Genomic DNA, 17,113 nt, shown 5'->3' with positions numbered 1-17,113 from the left:
ACAACACAGCTCCCGGATGGGCTCGAACCACCAACCTTTCGGTTAACAGCCGACGGCGTTAACCATTGCGCAACGGAAGCCCAAAGATTAAATGTTCGTCAGGTATTGTGGAAAAACTTTGGATTTTTAGGTTACATGTGAGATTTCACAACACCGCTCCCGGGTGGGCTCGAACCACCAACCTTTCGGTTAACAGCCGACGGCGTTAACCATTGCGCAACGGAAGCCCAACGATTAAATGTTCGTCAGGTATTGTGGAAAAACTTTGGATTTTTACGTTACATGTGAGATTTCACAACACCGCTCCCGGGTGGGCTCGAACCACCAACCTTTCGGTTAACAGCCGAACGCGCTAACCATTGCGCCACGGTAGCCCAAAAATTAAATGTTCGTCAGGTATTGTGGAAAAACTTTGACTTTTTACGTCACATCTGAGACCTCACAACACCGCTCACGGATGGGCTCGAACCACCAACCTTTCGGTTAACAGCCGAACGCGCTAACCATTGCGCCACGGAAGCTCAGAAATGAAATGGTCGTCAGGTATTGTGGAAAAACTTTGACTTTTTACGTCACATCTGAGACCTCACAACACCGCTCCCGGATGGTCTCGAACCACCAACCTTTCAGTTAACTGCCGAACGCGCTAACCATTGCGCCACGGAAGCCCAAAGATTAAATGTTCGTCAGGTATTTTTAAAAAACTCTGAATTTTACGTTACATCTAAGACCTCACATTACCGCTCCCGGATGGGCTCGAACCACCAACCTTTCGGTTAACAGCCGAACGCGCTAACCATTGCGCCACGAAAGCCCAAAAATTAAATGTTCGTCAGTTATTTTTAAAAAACTCTGAATTTTACGTTACATCTAAGACCTCACAACGCCGCTCCCGGATGGGCTCGAACCACCAACCTTTCGGTTAACAGCCGACGGCGTTAACCATTGCGCAACGGAAGCCCAACGATTAAATGTTCGTCAGGTATTGTGGAAAAACTTTGGATTTTTACGTTACATGTGAGATTTCACAACACCGCTCCCGGGTGGGCTCGAACCACCAACCTTTCGGTTAACAGCCGAACGCGCTAACCATTACCAGACGGAAGCCCAAAAATTAAATGTTCGTCAGGTATTGTGGAAAAACTTTGACTTTTTACGTCACATCTGAGACCTCACAACACCGCTCACGGATGGGCTCGAACCACCAACCTTTCGGTTAACAGCCGAACGCGCTAACCATTGCGCCACGGAAGCTCAGAAATGAAATGGTCGTCAGGTATTGTGGAAAAACTTTGACTTTTTACGTCACATCTGAGACCTCACAACACCGCTCACGGATGGGCTCGAACCACCAACCTTTCGGTTAACAGCCGAACGCGCTAACCATTGCGCCACGGAAGCTCAGAAATGAAATGGTCGTCAGGTATTGTGGAAAAACTTTGACTTTTTACGTCACATCTGAGACCTCACAACACCGCTCCCGGATGGTCTCGAACCACCAACCTTTCAGTTAACTGCCGAACGCGCTAACCATTGCACCACGGAAGCCCAAAGACTAAATGTTCGTCAGGTATTTTTAAAAAACTCTGAATTTTACGTTACATCTAAGACCTCACATTACCGCTCCCGGATGGGCTCGAACCACCAACCTTTCGGTTAACAGCCGACGGCGTTAACCATTGCGCAACGGAAGTCCAACGATTAAATGTTCGTCAGGTATTGTGGAAAAACTTTGGATTTTTACGTTACATGTGAGATTTCACAACACCGCTCCCGGGTGGGCTCGAACCACCAACCTTTCGGTTAACAGCCGACAGCGTTAACCATTGCTTCACGGAAGCCCAAAAATTAAATGTTCGTCAGGTATTGTGGAAAAACTTTGACTTTTTACGTCACATTTGAGAGCTCACAACACCGCTCCCGGGTGGGCTCGAACCACCAACCTTTTGAATAACAGCTGAACGCTCTAAACATTGCGCCAAGGAAGCCCAAAAATTAAATGTTCCTCAGTTATTTTTAAAAAACTCTGAATTTTACGTTACATCTAAGACCTCACAACACCGCTCCCGGATGGGCTCGAACCACCAACCTTTCGGTTAACAGCCGACGGCGTTAACCATTGAAACGGAAGCCCAACGATTAAATGTTCGTCAGGTATTGTGGAAAAACTTTGGATTTTTACGTTACATGTGAGATTTCACAACACCGCTCCCGGGTGGGCTCGAACCACCAACCTTTCGGTTAACAGCCGAACGCGCTAACCATTGCGCCACGGAAGCTCAAAAATTAAATGGTCGTCAGGTATTGTGGAAAAACTTTGACTTTTTACGTCACATCTGAGACCTCACAACACCGCTCACGGATGGGCTCGAACCACCAACCTTTCGGTTAACAGCCGAACGCGCTAACCATTGCGCCACGGAAGCTCAAAAATTAAATGGTCGTCAGGTATTGTGGAAAAACTTTGACTTTTTACGTCACATCTGAGACCTCACAACACCGCTCCCGGATGGTCTCGAACCACCAACCTTTCAGTTAACTGCCGAACGCGCTAACCATTGCGCCACGGAAGCCCAAAGATTAAATGTTCGTCAGGTATTGTGGAAAAACTTTGGCATTTGACATTACGTTTGAGATCTCACAACACCGCTCCCGGGTGGGCTCGAACCACCAACCTTTCGGTTAACAGACGAACGCGCTAACCATTGCGCCACGGAAGCTCAAAAAATAAACGGTCGTCAGGTATTGTGGAAAAACTTTGGCTTTTTACGTTACATTTGAGAGCTCACAACACCGCTCCCGGGTGGGCTCGAACCAATAACCTTTCGGTTAACAGCCGAACGCGCTAACCATTGCGCCACGGAAGCCCAAAGATTAAATGTTCGTCAGGTATTTTTAAAAAACTCTGAATTTTACGTTACATCTAAGACCTCACATTACCGCTCCCGGATGGGCTCGAACCACCAACCTTTCGGTTAACAGCCGAACGCGCTAACCATTGCGCCACGGCAGCCCAAAAATTAAATGTTCGTCAGTTGTTTTTAAAAAACTCTGAATTTTACGTTACATCTAAGACCTCACAACACCGCTCCCGGATGGGCTCGAACCACCAACCTTTCGGTTAACAGCCGACGGCGTTAACCATTGAAACGGAAGCCCAACGATTAAATGTTCGTCAGGTATTGTGGAAAAACTTTGGATTTTTACGTTACATGTGAGATTTCACTTCACCGCTCCCGGGTGGGCTCGAACTACCAACCTTTCGGTTAACAGCCGAACGCGCTAACCATTGCGCCACGGAAGCTCAAAAATTAAATGGTCGTCAGGTATTGTGGAAAAACTTTGACTTTTTACGTCACATCTGAGACCTCACAACACCGCTCCCGGATGGTCTCGAACCACCAACCTTTCAGTTAAGTGCCGAACGCGCTAACCATTGCGCCACGGAAGCCCAAAGACTAAATGTTCGTCAGGTATTGTGGAAAAACTTTGGCATTTGACATTACGTTTGAGATCTCACAACACCGCTCCCGGGTGGGCTAGAACCACCAACCTTTCGGTTAACAGCCGAACGCGCTAACCATTGCGCCACGGAAGCCCAAAAATTAAATGTTCGTCAGTTATTTTTAAAAAACTCTGAATTTTACACTACATCTAAGACCTCACAACACAGCTCCCGGATGGGCTCGAACCACCAACCTTTCGGTTAACAGCCGACGGCGTTAACCATTGCTTCACGGAAGCCCAAAAATTAAATGTTCGTCAGGTATTGTGGAAAAACTTTGACTTTTTACGTCACATTTGAGAGCTCACAACACCGCTCCCGGGTGGGCTCGAACCACCAACCTTTTGAATAACAGCTGAACGCTCTAAACATTGCGCCAAGGAAGCCCAAAAATTAAATGTTCGTCAGTTATTTTTAAAAAACTCTGAATTTTACGTTACATCTAAGACCTCACAACACCGCTCCCGGATGGGCTCGAACCACCAACCTTTCGGTTAACAGCCGACGGCGTTAACCATTGCGCAACGGAAGCCCAAAGACTAAATGTTCGTCAGGTATTGTGGAAAAACTTTGGCATTTGACATTACGTTTGAGATCTCACAACACCGCTCCCGGGTGGGCTCGAACCACCAACCTTTCGGTTAACAGCCGAACGCGCTAACCATTGCGCCACGGAAGCTCAAAAATTAAACGGTCGTCAGGTATTGTGGAAAATATTTGGCTTTTTACGTTACATTTGAGACTTCACAACACGGCAGCCGGGTGGGCTCGAACCACCAACCTTTTGGTTAACATCCGAACGCGCTAACCTTCGAGCCAAGGAAGCTCAGAAATGAAATGGTCGTCAGGTATTGTGGAAAAACTCTGACTTTTTACGTCACATCCGAGACTTCAAAACACCGCTCCCGGATGGGCTCGAACCACAAACCTTTTGAATAACAGCTGAACGCGCTAACCATTGCGCTACGGAAGCCCAAAGATTAAATGTTCGTCAGGTATTGTGGAAAAACTTTGGCATTTGACATTACGTTTGAGATCTCACAACACCGCTCCCGGGTGGGCTCGAACCACCAACCTTTCGGTTAACAGACGAACGCGCTAACCATTGCGCCACGGAAGCTCAAAAAATAAACGGTCGTCAGGTATTGTGGAAAAACTTTGGCTTTTTACGTTACATTTGAGAGCTCACAACACCGCTCCCGGGTGGGCTCGAACCAATAACCTTTCGGTTAACAGCCGAACGCGCTAACCATTGCGCCACGGAAGCCCAAAGATTAAATGTTCGTCAGGTATTTTTAAAAAACTCTGAATTTTACGTTACATCTAAGACCTCACATTACCGCTCCCGGATGGGCTCGAACCACCAACCTTTCGGTTAACAGCCGAACGCGCTAACCATTGCGCCACGGCAGCCCAAAAATTAAATGTTCGTCAGTTGTTTTTAAAAAACTCTGAATTTTACGTTACATCTAAGACCTCACAACACCGCTCCCGGATGGGCTCGAACCACCAACCTTTCGGTTAACAGCCGACGGCGTTAACCATTGAAACGGAAGCCCAACGATTAAATGTTCGTCAGGTATTGTGGAAAAACTTTGGATTTTTACGTTACATGTGAGATTTCACTTCACCGCTCCCGGGTGGGCTCGAACTACCAACCTTTCGGTTAACAGCCGAACGCGCTAACCATTGCGCCACGGAAGCTCAAAAATTAAATGGTCGTCAGGTATTGTGGAAAAACTTTGACTTTTTACGTCACATCTGAGACCTCACAACACCGCTCCCGGATGGTCTCGAACCACCAACCTTTCAGTTAAGTGCCGAACGCGCTAACCATTGCGCCACGGAAGCCCAAAGACTAAATGTTCGTCAGGTATTGTGGAAAAACTTTGGCATTTGACATTACGTTTGAGATCTCACAACACCGCTCCCGGGTGGGCTAGAACCACCAACCTTTCGGTTAACAGCCGAACGCGCTAACCATTGCGCCACGGAAGCCCAAAAATTAAATGTTCGTCAGTTATTTTTAAAAAACTCTGAATTTTACACTACATCTAAGACCTCACAACACAGCTCCCGGATGGGCTCGAACCACCAACCTTTCGGTTAACAGCCGACGGCGTTAACCATTGCTTCACGGAAGCCCAAAAATTAAATGTTCGTCAGGTATTGTGGAAAAACTTTGACTTTTTACGTCACATTTGAGAGCTCACAACACCGCTCCCGGGTGGGCTCGAACCACCAACCTTTTGAATAACAGCTGAACGCTCTAAACATTGCGCCAAGGAAGCCCAAAAATTAAATGTTCGTCAGTTATTTTTAAAAAACTCTGAATTTTACGTTACATCTAAGACCTCACAACACCGCTCCCGGATGGGCTCGAACCACCAACCTTTCGGTTAACAGCCGACGGCGTTAACCATTGCGCAACGGAAGCCCAAAGACTAAATGTTCGTCAGGTATTGTGGAAAAACTTTGGCATTTGACATTACGTTTGAGATCTCACAACACCGCTCCCGGGTGGGCTCGAACCACCAACCTTTCGGTTAACAGCCGAACGCGCTAACCATTGCGCCACGGAAGCTCAAAAATTAAACGGTCGTCAGGTATTGTGGAAAATATTTGGCTTTTTACGTTACATTTGAGACTTCACAACACGGCAGCCGGGTGGGCTCGAACCACCAACCTTTTGGTTAACATCCGAACGCGCTAACCTTCGAGCCAAGGAAGCTCAGAAATGAAATGGTCGTCAGGTATTGTGGAAAAACTCTGACTTTTTACGTCACATCCGAGACTTCAAAACACCGCTCCCGGATGGGCTCGAACCACAAACCTTTTGAATAACAGCTGAACGCGCTAACCATTGCGCTACGGAAGCCCAAAAATTAAATGTTCGTCAGATATTTTTAAAAAAACTCTGAATTTTACGTTACATCTAAGACCTCACAACACCGCTCCCGGATGGGCTCGAACCACCAACCTTTCGGTTAACAGCCGACGGCGTTAGCCATTGCGCAACGGAAGCCCAAAGATTAAATGTTCGTCAGGTATTGTGGAAAAAATTTGGATTTTTACGTTACATGTGAGATCTCACAACACAGCTCCCGGATGGGCTCGAACCACCAACCTTTCGGTTAACAGCCGACGGCGTTAACCATTGCTTCACGGAAGCCCAAAAATTAAATGTTCGTCAGGTATTGTGGAAAAACTTTGACTTTTTACGTCACATTTGAGAGCTCACAACACCGCTCCCGGGTGGGCTCGAACCACCAACCTTTTGAATAACAGCTGAACGCTCTAAACATTGCGCCAAGGAAGCCCAAAAATTAAATGTTCGTCAGTTATTTTTAAAAAACTCTGAATTTTACGTTACATCTAAGACCTCACAACACCGCTCCTGGATGGGCTCGAACCACCAACCTTTCGGTTAACAGACGAACGCGCTAACCATTGCGCCACGGAAGCTCAAAAAATAAACGGTCGTCAGGTATTGTGGAAAAACTTTGGCTTTTTACGTTACATTTGAGAGCTCACAACACCGCTCCCGGGTGGGCTCGAACCAATAACCTTTCGGTTAACAGCCGAACGCGCTAACCATTGCGCCACGGAAGCCCAAAGATTAAATGTTCGTCAGGTATTTTTAAAAAACTCTGACTTTTTACGTCACATCTGAGACCTCACAACACCGCTCCCGGATGGTCTCGAACCACCAACCTTTCAGTTAACTGCCGAACGCGCTAACCATTGCGCCACGGAAGCCCAAAGACTAAATGTTCGTCAGGTATTGTGGAAAAACTTTGGCATTTGACAGTACGTTTGAGATCTCACAACACCGCTCCCGGGTGGGCTAGAACCACCAACCTTTCGGTTAACAGCCGAACGCGCTAACCATTGCGCCACGGAAGCCCAAAAATTAAATGTTCGTCAGTTATTTTTAAAAAACTCTGAATTTTACACTACATCTAAGACCTCACAACACAGCTCCCGGATGGGCTCGAACCACCAACCTTTCGGTTAACAGCCGACGGCGTTAACCATTGCTTCACGGAAGCCCAAAAATTAAATGTTCGTCAGGTATTGTGGAAAAACTTTGACTTTTTACGTCACATTTGAGAGCTCACAACACCGCTCCCGGGTGGGCTCGAACCACCAACCTTTTGAATAACAGCTGAACGCTCTAAACATTGCGCCAAGGAAGCCCAAAAATTAAATGTTCGTCAGTTATTTTTAAAAAACTCTGAATTTTACACTACATCTAAGACCTCACAACACAGCTCCCGGATGGGCTCGAACCACCAACCTTTCGGTTAACAGCCGACGGCGTTAACCATTGCTTCACGGAAGCCCAAAAATTAAATGTTCGTCAGGTATTGTGGAAAAACTTTGACTTTTTACGTCACATTTGAGAGCTCACAACACCGCTCCCGGGTGGGCTCGAACCACCAACCTTTTGAATAACAGCTGAACGCTCTAAACATTGCGCCAAGGAAGCCCAAAAATTAAATGTTCGTCAGTTATTTTTAAAAAACTCTGAATTTTACGTTACATCTAAGACCTCACAACACCGTTCCCGGATGGGCTCGAACCACCAACCTTTCGGTCAACAGCCGACGGCGTTAACCATTGCGCAACGGAAGCCCAAAGACTAAATGTTCGTCAGGTATTGTGGAAAAACTTTGGCATTTGACATTACGTTTGAGATCTCACAACACCGCTCCCGGGTGGGCTCGAACCACCAACCTTTCGGTTAACAGCCGAACGCGCTAACCATTGCGCCACGGAAGCTCAAAAATTAAACGGTCGTCAGGTATTGTGGAAAATATTTGGCTTTTTACGTTACATTTGAGACTTCACAACACGGCAGCCGGGTGGGCTCGAACCACCAACCTTTTGGTTAACATCCGAACGCGCTAACCTTCGAGCCAAGGAAGCTCAGAAATGAAATGGTCGTCAGGTATTGTGGAAAAACTCTGACTTTTTACGTCACATCCGAGACTTCAAAACACCGCTCCCGGATGGGCTCGAACCACAAACCTTTTGAATAACAGCTGAACGCGCTAACCATTGCGCCACGGAAGCCCAAAAATTAAATGTTCGTCAGATATTTTTAAAAAACTCTGAATTTTACGTTACATCTAAGACCTCACAACACCGCTCCCGGATGGGCTCGAACCACCAACCTTTCGGTTAACAGCCGACGGCGTTAGCCATTGCGCAACGGAAGCCCAAAGATTAAATGTTCGTCAGGTATTGTGGAAAAAATTTGGATTTTTACGTTACATGTGAGATCTCACAACACAGCTCCCGGATGGGCTCGAACCACCAACCTTTCGGTTAACAGCCGACGGCGTTAACCATTGCTTCACGGAAGCCCAAAAATTAAATGTTCGTCAGGTATTGTGGAAAAACTTTGACTTTTTACGTCACATTTGAGAGCTCACAACACCGCTCCCGGGTGGGCTCGAACCACCAACCTTTTGAATAACAGCTGAACGCTCTAAACATTGCGCCAAGGAAGCCCAAAAATTAAATGTTCGTCAGTTATTTTTAAAAAACTCTGAATTTTACGTTACATCTAAGACCTCACAACACCGCTCCCGGATGGGCTCGAACCACCAACCTTTCGGTTAACAGCCGACGGCGTTAACCATTGAAACGGAAGCCCAACGATTAAATGTTCGTCAGGTATTGTGGAAAAACTTTGGATTTTTACGTTACATGTGAGAATTCACAACACCGCTCCCGGGTGGGCTCGAACCACCAACCTTTCGGTTAACAGCCGAACGCGCTAACCATTGCGCCACGGAAGCTCAAAAATTAAATGGTCGTCAGGTATTGTGGAAAAACTTTGACTTTTTACGTCACATCTGAGACCTCACAACACCGCTCACGGATGGGCTCGAACCACCAACCTTTCGGTTAACAGCCGAACGCGCTAACCATTGCGCCACGGAAGCCCAAAGATTAAATGTTCGTCAGGTATTTTTAAAAAACTCTGAATTTTACGTTACATCTAAGACCTCACATTACCGCTCCCGGATGGGCTCGAACCACCAACCTTTCGGTTAACAGCCGAACGCGCTAACCATTGCGCCACGGAAGCTCAAAAATTAAATGGTCGTCAGGTATTGTGGAAAAACTTTGACTTTTTACGTCACATCTGAGACCTCACAACACCGCTCCCGGATGGTCTCGAACCACCAACCTTTCAGTTAACTGCCGAACGCGCTAACCATTGCGCCACGGAAGCCCAAAGATTAAATGTTCGTCAGGTATTGTGGAAAAACTTTGGCATTTGACATTACGTTTGAGATCTCACAACACCGCTCCCGGGTGGGCTCGAACCACCAACCTTTCGGTTAACAGACGAACGCGCTAACCATTGCGCCACGGAAGCTCCAAAAATAAACGGTCGTCAGGTATTGTGGAAAAACTTTGGCTTTTTACGTTACATTTGAGAGCTCACAACACGGCAGCCGGGTGGGCTCGAACCAATAACCTTTCGGTTAACAGCCGAACGCGCTAACCATTGCGCCACGGAAGCCCAAAGATTAAATGTTCGTCAGGTATTTTTAAAAAACTCTGAATTTTACGTTACATCTAAGACCTCACATTACCGCTCCCGGATGGTCTCGAACCACCAACCTTTCAGTTAACTGCCGAACGCGCTAAACATTGCGCCACGGAAGCCCAAAGACTAAATGTTCGTCAGGTATTGTGGAAAAACTTTGGCATTTGACATTACGTTTGAGATCTCACAACACCGCTCCCGGGTGGGCTAGAACCACCAACCTTTCGGTTAACAGCCGACGGCGTTAACCATTGAAACGGAAGCCCAACGATTAAATGTTCGTCAGGTATTGTGGAAAAACTTTGGATTTTTACGTTACATGTGAGATTTCACAACACCGCTCCCGGGTGGGCTCGAACCACCAACCTTTCGGTTAACAGCCGAACGCGCTAACCATTGCGCCACGGAAGCTCAAAAATTAAATGGTCGTCAGGTATTGTGGAAAAACTTTGACTTTTTACGTCACATCTGAGACCTCACAACACCGCTCACGGATGGGCTCGAACCACCAACCTTTCGGTTAACAGCCGAACGCGCTAACCATTGCGCCACGGAAGCTCAAAAATTAAATGGTCGTCAGGTATTGTGGAAAAACTTTGACTTTTTACGTCACATCTGAGACCTCACAACACCGCTCCCGGATGGTCTCGAACCACCAACCTTTCAGTTAACTGCCGAACGCGCTAACCATTGCGCCACGGAAGCCCAAAGATTAAATGTTCGTCAGGTATTGTGGAAAAACTTTGGCATTTGACATTACGTTTGAGATCTCACAACACCGCTCCCGGGTGGGCTCGAACCACCAACCTTTCGGTTAACAGACGAACGCGCTAACCATTGCGCCACGGAAGCTCAAAAAATAAACGGTCGTCAGGTATTGTGGAAAAACTTTGGCTTTTTACGTTACATTTGAGAGCTCACAACACCGCTCCCGGGTGGGCTCGAACCAATAACCTTTCGGTTAACAGCCGAACGCGCTAACCATTGCGCCACGGAAGCCCAAAGATTAAATGTTCGTCAGGTATTTTTAAAAAACTCTGAATTTTACGTTACATCTAAGACCTCACATTACCGCTCCCGGATGGGCTCGAACCACCAACCTTTCGGTTAACAGCCGAACGCGCTAACCATTGCGCCACGGCAGCCCAAAAATTAAATGTTCGTCAGTTGTTTTTAAAAAACTCTGAATTTTACGTTACATCTAAGACCTCACAACACCGCTCCCGGATGGGCTCGAACCACCAACCTTTCGGTTAACAGCCGACGGCGTTAACCATTGAAACGGAAGCCCAACGATTAAATGTTCGTCAGGTATTGTGGAAAAACTTTGGATTTTTACGTTACATGTGAGATTTCACTTCACCGCTCCCGGGTGGGCTCGAACTACCAACCTTTCGGTTAACAGCCGAACGCGCTAACCATTGCGCCACGGAAGCTCAAAAATTAAATGGTCGTCAGGTATTGTGGAAAAACTTTGACTTTTTACGTCACATCTGAGACCTCACAACACCGCTCCCGGATGGTCTCGAACCACCAACCTTTCAGTTAAGTGCCGAACGCGCTAACCATTGCGCCACGGAAGCCCAAAGACTAAATGTTCGTCAGGTATTGTGGAAAAACTTTGGCATTTGACATTACGTTTGAGATCTCACAACACCGCTCCCGGGTGGGCTAGAACCACCAACCTTTCGGTTAACAGCCGAACGCGCTAACCATTGCGCCACGGAAGCCCAAAAATTAAATGTTCGTCAGTTATTTTTAAAAAACTCTGAATTTTACACTACATCTAAGACCTCACAACACAGCTCCCGGATGGGCTCGAACCACCAACCTTTCGGTTAACAGCCGACGGCGTTAACCATTGCTTCACGGAAGCCCAAAAATTAAATGTTCGTCAGGTATTGTGGAAAAACTTTGACTTTTTACGTCACATTTGAGAGCTCACAACACCGCTCCCGGGTGGGCTCGAACCACCAACCTTTTGAATAACAGCTGAACGCTCTAAACATTGCGCCAAGGAAGCCCAAAAATTAAATGTTCGTCAGTTATTTTTAAAAAACTCTGAATTTTACGTTACATCTAAGACCTCACAACACCGCTCCCGGATGGGCTCGAACCACCAACCTTTCGGTTAACAGACGAACGCGCTAACCATTGCGCCACGGAAGCTCAAAAAATAAACGGTCGTCAGGTATTGTGGAAAAACTTTGGCTTTTTACGTTACATTTGAGAGCTCACAACACCGCTCCCGGGTGGGCTCGAACCAATAACCTTTCGGTTAACAGCCGAACGCGCTAACCATTGCGCCACGGAAGCCCAAAGATTAAATGTTCGTCAGGTATTTTTAAAAAACTCTGACTTTTTACGTCACATCTGAGACCTCACAACACCGCTCCCGGATGGTCTCGAACCACCAACCTTTCAGTTAACTGCCGAACGCGCTAACCATTGCGCCACGGAAGCCCAAAGACTAAATGTTCGTCAGGTATTGTGGAAAAACTTTGGCATTTGACAGTACGTTTGAGATCTCACAACACCGCTCCCGGGTGGGCTAGAACCACCAACCTTTCGGTTAACAGCCGAACGCGCTAACCATTGCGCCACGGAAGCCCAAAAATTAAATGTTCGTCAGTTATTTTTAAAAAACTCTGAATTTTACACTACATCTAAGACCTCACAACACAGCTCCCGGATGGGCTCGAACCACCAACCTTTCGGTTAACAGCCGACGGCGTTAACCATTGCTTCACGGAAGCCCAAAAATTAAATGTTCGTCAGGTATTGTGGAAAAACTTTGACTTTTTACGTCACATTTGAGAGCTCACAACACCGCTCCCGGGTGGGCTCGAACCACCAACCTTTTGAATAACAGCTGAACGCTCTAAACATTGCGCCAAGGAAGCCCAAAAATTAAATGTTCGTCAGTTATTTTTAAAAAACTCTGAATTTTACACTACATCTAAGACCTCACAACACAGCTCCCGGATGGGCTCGAACCACCAACCTTTCGGTTAACAGCCGACGGCGTTAACCATTGCTTCACGGAAGCCCAAAAATTAAATGTTCGTCAGGTATTGTGGAAAAACTTTGACTTTTTACGTCTAATTTGAGAGCTCACAACACCGCTCCCGGGTGGGCTCGAACCACCAACCTTTTGAATAACAGCTGAACGCTCTAAACATTGCGCCAAGGAAGCCCAATAATTAAATGTTCGTCAGTTATTTTTAAAAAACTCTGAATTTTACGTTACATCTAAGACCTCACAACACCGTTCCCGGATGGGCTCGAACCACCAACCTTTCGGTTAACAGCCGACGGCGTTAACCATTGCGCAACGGAAGCCCAAAGACTAAATGTTCGTCAGGTATTGTGGAAAAACTTTGGCATTTGACATTACGTTTGAGATCTCACAACACCGCTCCCGGGTGGGCTCGAACCACCAACCTTTCGGTTAACAGCCGAACGCGCTAACCATTGCGCCACGGAAGCTCAAAAATTAAACGGTCGTCAGGTATTGTGGAAAATATTTGGCTTTTTACGTTACATTTGAGACTTCACAACACGGCAGCCGGGTGGGCTCGAACCACCAACCTTTTGGTTAACATCCGAACGCGCTAACCTTCGAGCCAAGGAAGCTCAGAAATGAAATGGTCGTCAGGTATTGTGGAAAAACTCTGACTTTTTACGTCACATCCGAGACTTCAAAACACCGCTCCCGGATGGGCTCGAACCACAAACCTTTTGAATAACAGCTGAACGCGCTAACCATTGCGCCACGGAAGCCCAAAAATTAAATGTTCGTCAGATATTGTGGAAAAAATTTGGATTTTTACGTTACATGTGAGATCTCACAACACAGCTCCCGGATGGGCTCGAACCACCAACCTTTCGGTTAACAGCCGACGGCGTTAACCATTGCTTCACGGAAGCCCAAAAATTAAATGTTCGTCAGGTATTGTGGAAAAACTTTGACTTTTTACGTCACATTTGAGAGCTCACAACACCGCTCCCGGGTGGGCTCGAACCACCAACCTTTTGAATAACAGCTGAACGCTCTAAACATTGCGCCAAGGAAGCCCAAAAATTAAATGTTCGTCAGTTATTTTTAAAAAACTCTGAATTTTACGTTACATCTAAGACCTCACAACACCGCTCCCGGATGGGCTCGAACCACCAACCTTTCGGTTAACAGCCGACGGCGTTAACCATTGAAACGGAAGCCCAACGATTAAATGTTCGTCAGGTATTGTGGAAAAACTTTGGATTTTTACGTTACATGTGAGAATTCACAACACCGCTCCCGGGTGGGCTCGAACCACCAACCTTTCGGTTAACAGCCGAACGCGCTAACCATTGCGCCACGGAAGCTCAAAAATTAAATGGTCGTCAGGTATTGTGGAAAAACTTTGACTTTTTACGTCACATCTGAGACCTCACAACACCGCTCACGGATGGGCTCGAACCACCAACCTTTCGGTTAACAGCCGAACGCGCTAACCATTGCGCCACGGAAGCCCAAAGATTAAATGTTCGTCAGGTATTTTTAAAAAACTCTGAATTTTACGTTACATCTAAGACCTCACATTACCGCTCCCGGATGGGCTCGAACCACCAACCTTTCGGTTAACAGCCGAACGCGCTAACCATTGCGCCACGGAAGCTCAAAAATTAAATGGTCGTCAGGTATTGTGGAAAAACTTTGACTTTTTACGTCACATCTGAGACCTCACAACACCGCTCCCGGATGGTCTCGAACCACCAACCTTTCAGTTAACTGCCGAACGCGCTAACCATTGCGCCACGGAAGCCCAAAGATTAAATGTTCGTCAGGTATTGTGGAAAAACTTTGGCATTTGACATTACGTTTGAGATCTCACAACACCGCTCCCGGGTGGGCTCGAACCACCAACCTTTCGGTTAACAGACGAACGCGCTAACCATTGCGCCACGGAAGCTCCAAAAATAAACGGTCGTCAGGTATTGTGGAAAAACTTTGGCTTTTTACGTTACATTTGAGAGCTCACAACACGGCAGCCGGGTGGGCTCGAACCAATAACCTTTCGGTTAACAGCCGAACGCGCTAACCATTGCGCCACGGAAGCCCAAAGATTAAATGTTCGTCAGGTATTTTTAAAAAACTCTGAATTTTACGTTACATCTAAGACCTCACATTACCGCTCCCGGATGGTCTCGAACCACCAACCTTTCAGTTAACTGCCGAACGCGCTAAACATTGCGCCACGGAAGCCCAAAGACTAAATGTTCGTCAGGTATTGTGGAAAAACTTTGGCATTTGACATTACGTTTGAGATCTCACAACACCGCTCCCGGGTGGGCTCGAACCACCAACCTTTTGAATAACAGCTGAACGCTCTAAACATTGCGCCAAGGAAGCCCAAAAATTAAATGTTCGTCAGTTATTTTTAAAAAACTCTGAATTTTACGTTACATCTAAGACCTCACAACACCGCTCCCGGATGGGCTCGAACCACCAACCTTTCGGTTAACAGCCGACGGCGTTAACCATTGAAACGGAAGCCCAAAAATTAAATGTTCGTCAGGTATTGTGGAAAAACTTTGACTTTTTACGTCACATCTGAGAACTCACAACACCGCTCACGGATGGGCTCGAACCACCAACTTTTCGGTTAACAGCCGAACGCGCTAACCATTGCGCCACGGAAGCCCAAAGATTAAATGTTCGTCAGGTATTTTTAAAAAACTCTGAATTTTACGTTACATCTAAGACCTCACGTTACCGCTCCCGGATGGGCTCGAACCACCAACCTTTCGGTTAACAGCCGAACGCGCTAACCATTGCGCCACGGAAGCTCAAAAAATAAACGGTCGTCAGGTATTGTGGAAAAACTTTGGCTTTTTACGTTACATTTGAGAGCTCACAACACCGCTCCCGGGTGGGCTCGAACCAATAACCTTTCGGTTAACAGCCGAACGCGCTAACCATTGCGCCACGGAAGCCCAAAGATTAAATGTTCGTCAGGTATTTTTAAAAAACTCTGAATTTTACGTTACATCTAAGACCTCACATTACCGCTCCCGGATGGGCTCGAACCACCAACCTTTCGGTTAACAGCCGAACGCGCTAACCATTGCGCCACGGCAGCCCAAAAATTAAATGTTCGTCAGTTGTTTTTAAAAAACTCTGAATTTTACGTTACATCTAAGACCTCACAACACCGCTCCCGGATGGGCTCGAACCACCAACCTTTCGGTTAACAGCCGACGGCGTTAACCATTGAAACGGAAGCCCAACGATTAAATGTTCGTCAGGTATTGTGGAAAAACTTTGGATTTTTACGTTACATGTGAGATTTCACTTCACCGCTCCCGGGTGGGCTCGAACCACCAACCTTTCGGTTAACAGCCGAACGCGCTAACCATTGCGCCACGGAAGCTCAAAAATTAAATGGTCGTCAGGTATTGTGGAAAAACTTTGACTTTTTACGTCACATCTGAGACCTCACAACACCGCTCCCGGATGGTCTCGAACCACCAACCTTTCAGTTAACTGCCGAACGCGCTAACCATTGCGCCACGGAAGCCCAAAGACTAAATGTTCGTCAGGTATTGTGGAAAAACTTTGGCATTTGACATTACGTTTGAGATCTCACAACACCGCTCCCGTGTGGGCTAGAACCACCAACCTTTCGGTTAACAGCCGAACGCGCTAACCATTGCGCCACGGAAGCCCAAAAATTAAATGTTCGTCAGTTATTTTTAAAAAACTCTGAATTTTACACTACATCTAAGACCTCACAACACAGCTCCCGGATGGGCTCGAACCACCAACCTTTCGGTTAACAGCCGACGGCGTTAACCATTGCTTCACGGAAGCCCAAAAATTAAATGTTCGTCAGGTATTGTGGAAAAACTTTGGATTTTTACGTTACATGTGAGATTCCACTTCACCGCTCCCGGGTGGGCTCGAACCACCAACCTTTCGGTTAACAGCCGAACGCGCTAACCATTGCGCCACGGAAGCTCAAAAATTAAATGGTCGTCAGGTATTGTGGAAA

The 17,113-nt window shown here is 46.7% G+C and overlaps 13 non-coding genes across 13 annotated transcripts; all 13 read right to left on the bottom strand.

Moving 5' to 3' along the window:
• Positions 1-2,206: 2,206 nt before the first annotated feature.
• Positions 2,207-2,279, bottom strand: TRNAN-GUU (transfer RNA asparagine (anticodon GUU)). The gene has a single exon. It is a non-coding gene; the product is annotated as a tRNA-Asn (tRNA).
• A 1,099-nt stretch (positions 2,280-3,378) lies between these two features.
• Positions 3,379-3,451, bottom strand: TRNAK-CUU (transfer RNA lysine (anticodon CUU)). Its single transcript has one exon. It is a non-coding gene; the product is annotated as a tRNA-Lys (tRNA).
• Positions 3,452-4,111: 660 nt separating this feature from the next.
• TRNAN-GUU (transfer RNA asparagine (anticodon GUU)) lies at positions 4,112-4,184 on the bottom strand. The gene has a single exon. It is a non-coding gene; the product is annotated as a tRNA-Asn (tRNA).
• A 1,099-nt stretch (positions 4,185-5,283) lies between these two features.
• Positions 5,284-5,356, bottom strand: TRNAK-CUU (transfer RNA lysine (anticodon CUU)). The gene has a single exon. It is a non-coding gene; the product is annotated as a tRNA-Lys (tRNA).
• A 660-nt stretch (positions 5,357-6,016) lies between these two features.
• On the bottom strand, positions 6,017-6,089 carry TRNAN-GUU (transfer RNA asparagine (anticodon GUU)). The gene has a single exon. It is a non-coding gene; the product is annotated as a tRNA-Asn (tRNA).
• A 2,128-nt stretch (positions 6,090-8,217) lies between these two features.
• TRNAN-GUU (transfer RNA asparagine (anticodon GUU)) lies at positions 8,218-8,290 on the bottom strand. The gene has a single exon. It is a non-coding gene; the product is annotated as a tRNA-Asn (tRNA).
• A 952-nt stretch (positions 8,291-9,242) lies between these two features.
• Positions 9,243-9,315, bottom strand: TRNAN-GUU (transfer RNA asparagine (anticodon GUU)). Its single transcript has one exon. It is a non-coding gene; the product is annotated as a tRNA-Asn (tRNA).
• A 1,099-nt stretch (positions 9,316-10,414) lies between these two features.
• On the bottom strand, positions 10,415-10,487 carry TRNAN-GUU (transfer RNA asparagine (anticodon GUU)). The gene has a single exon. It is a non-coding gene; the product is annotated as a tRNA-Asn (tRNA).
• A 1,099-nt stretch (positions 10,488-11,586) lies between these two features.
• Positions 11,587-11,659, bottom strand: TRNAK-CUU (transfer RNA lysine (anticodon CUU)). The gene has a single exon. It is a non-coding gene; the product is annotated as a tRNA-Lys (tRNA).
• Positions 11,660-13,492: 1,833 nt separating this feature from the next.
• On the bottom strand, positions 13,493-13,565 carry TRNAN-GUU (transfer RNA asparagine (anticodon GUU)). Its single transcript has one exon. It is a non-coding gene; the product is annotated as a tRNA-Asn (tRNA).
• Positions 13,566-14,371: 806 nt separating this feature from the next.
• TRNAN-GUU (transfer RNA asparagine (anticodon GUU)) lies at positions 14,372-14,444 on the bottom strand. The gene has a single exon. It is a non-coding gene; the product is annotated as a tRNA-Asn (tRNA).
• A 1,975-nt stretch (positions 14,445-16,419) lies between these two features.
• Positions 16,420-16,492, bottom strand: TRNAN-GUU (transfer RNA asparagine (anticodon GUU)). The gene has a single exon. It is a non-coding gene; the product is annotated as a tRNA-Asn (tRNA).
• Positions 16,493-17,006: 514 nt separating this feature from the next.
• Positions 17,007-17,079, bottom strand: TRNAN-GUU (transfer RNA asparagine (anticodon GUU)). The gene has a single exon. It is a non-coding gene; the product is annotated as a tRNA-Asn (tRNA).
• Positions 17,080-17,113: the final 34 nt, after the last annotated feature.

Source organism: Phalangium opilio, unplaced genomic scaffold (assembly GCF_054372755.1).
Source record: "Phalangium opilio isolate 3A_F unplaced genomic scaffold, DU_Popi_V2 ptg000352l_1, whole genome shotgun sequence".
Taxonomy (NCBI): Eukaryota; Metazoa; Arthropoda; class Arachnida; order Opiliones; family Phalangiidae; genus Phalangium; species Phalangium opilio.
The sequence above is the reverse complement of the archived record's forward strand: the minus strand, read 5'-3'. Positions and strand labels throughout refer to the sequence as shown.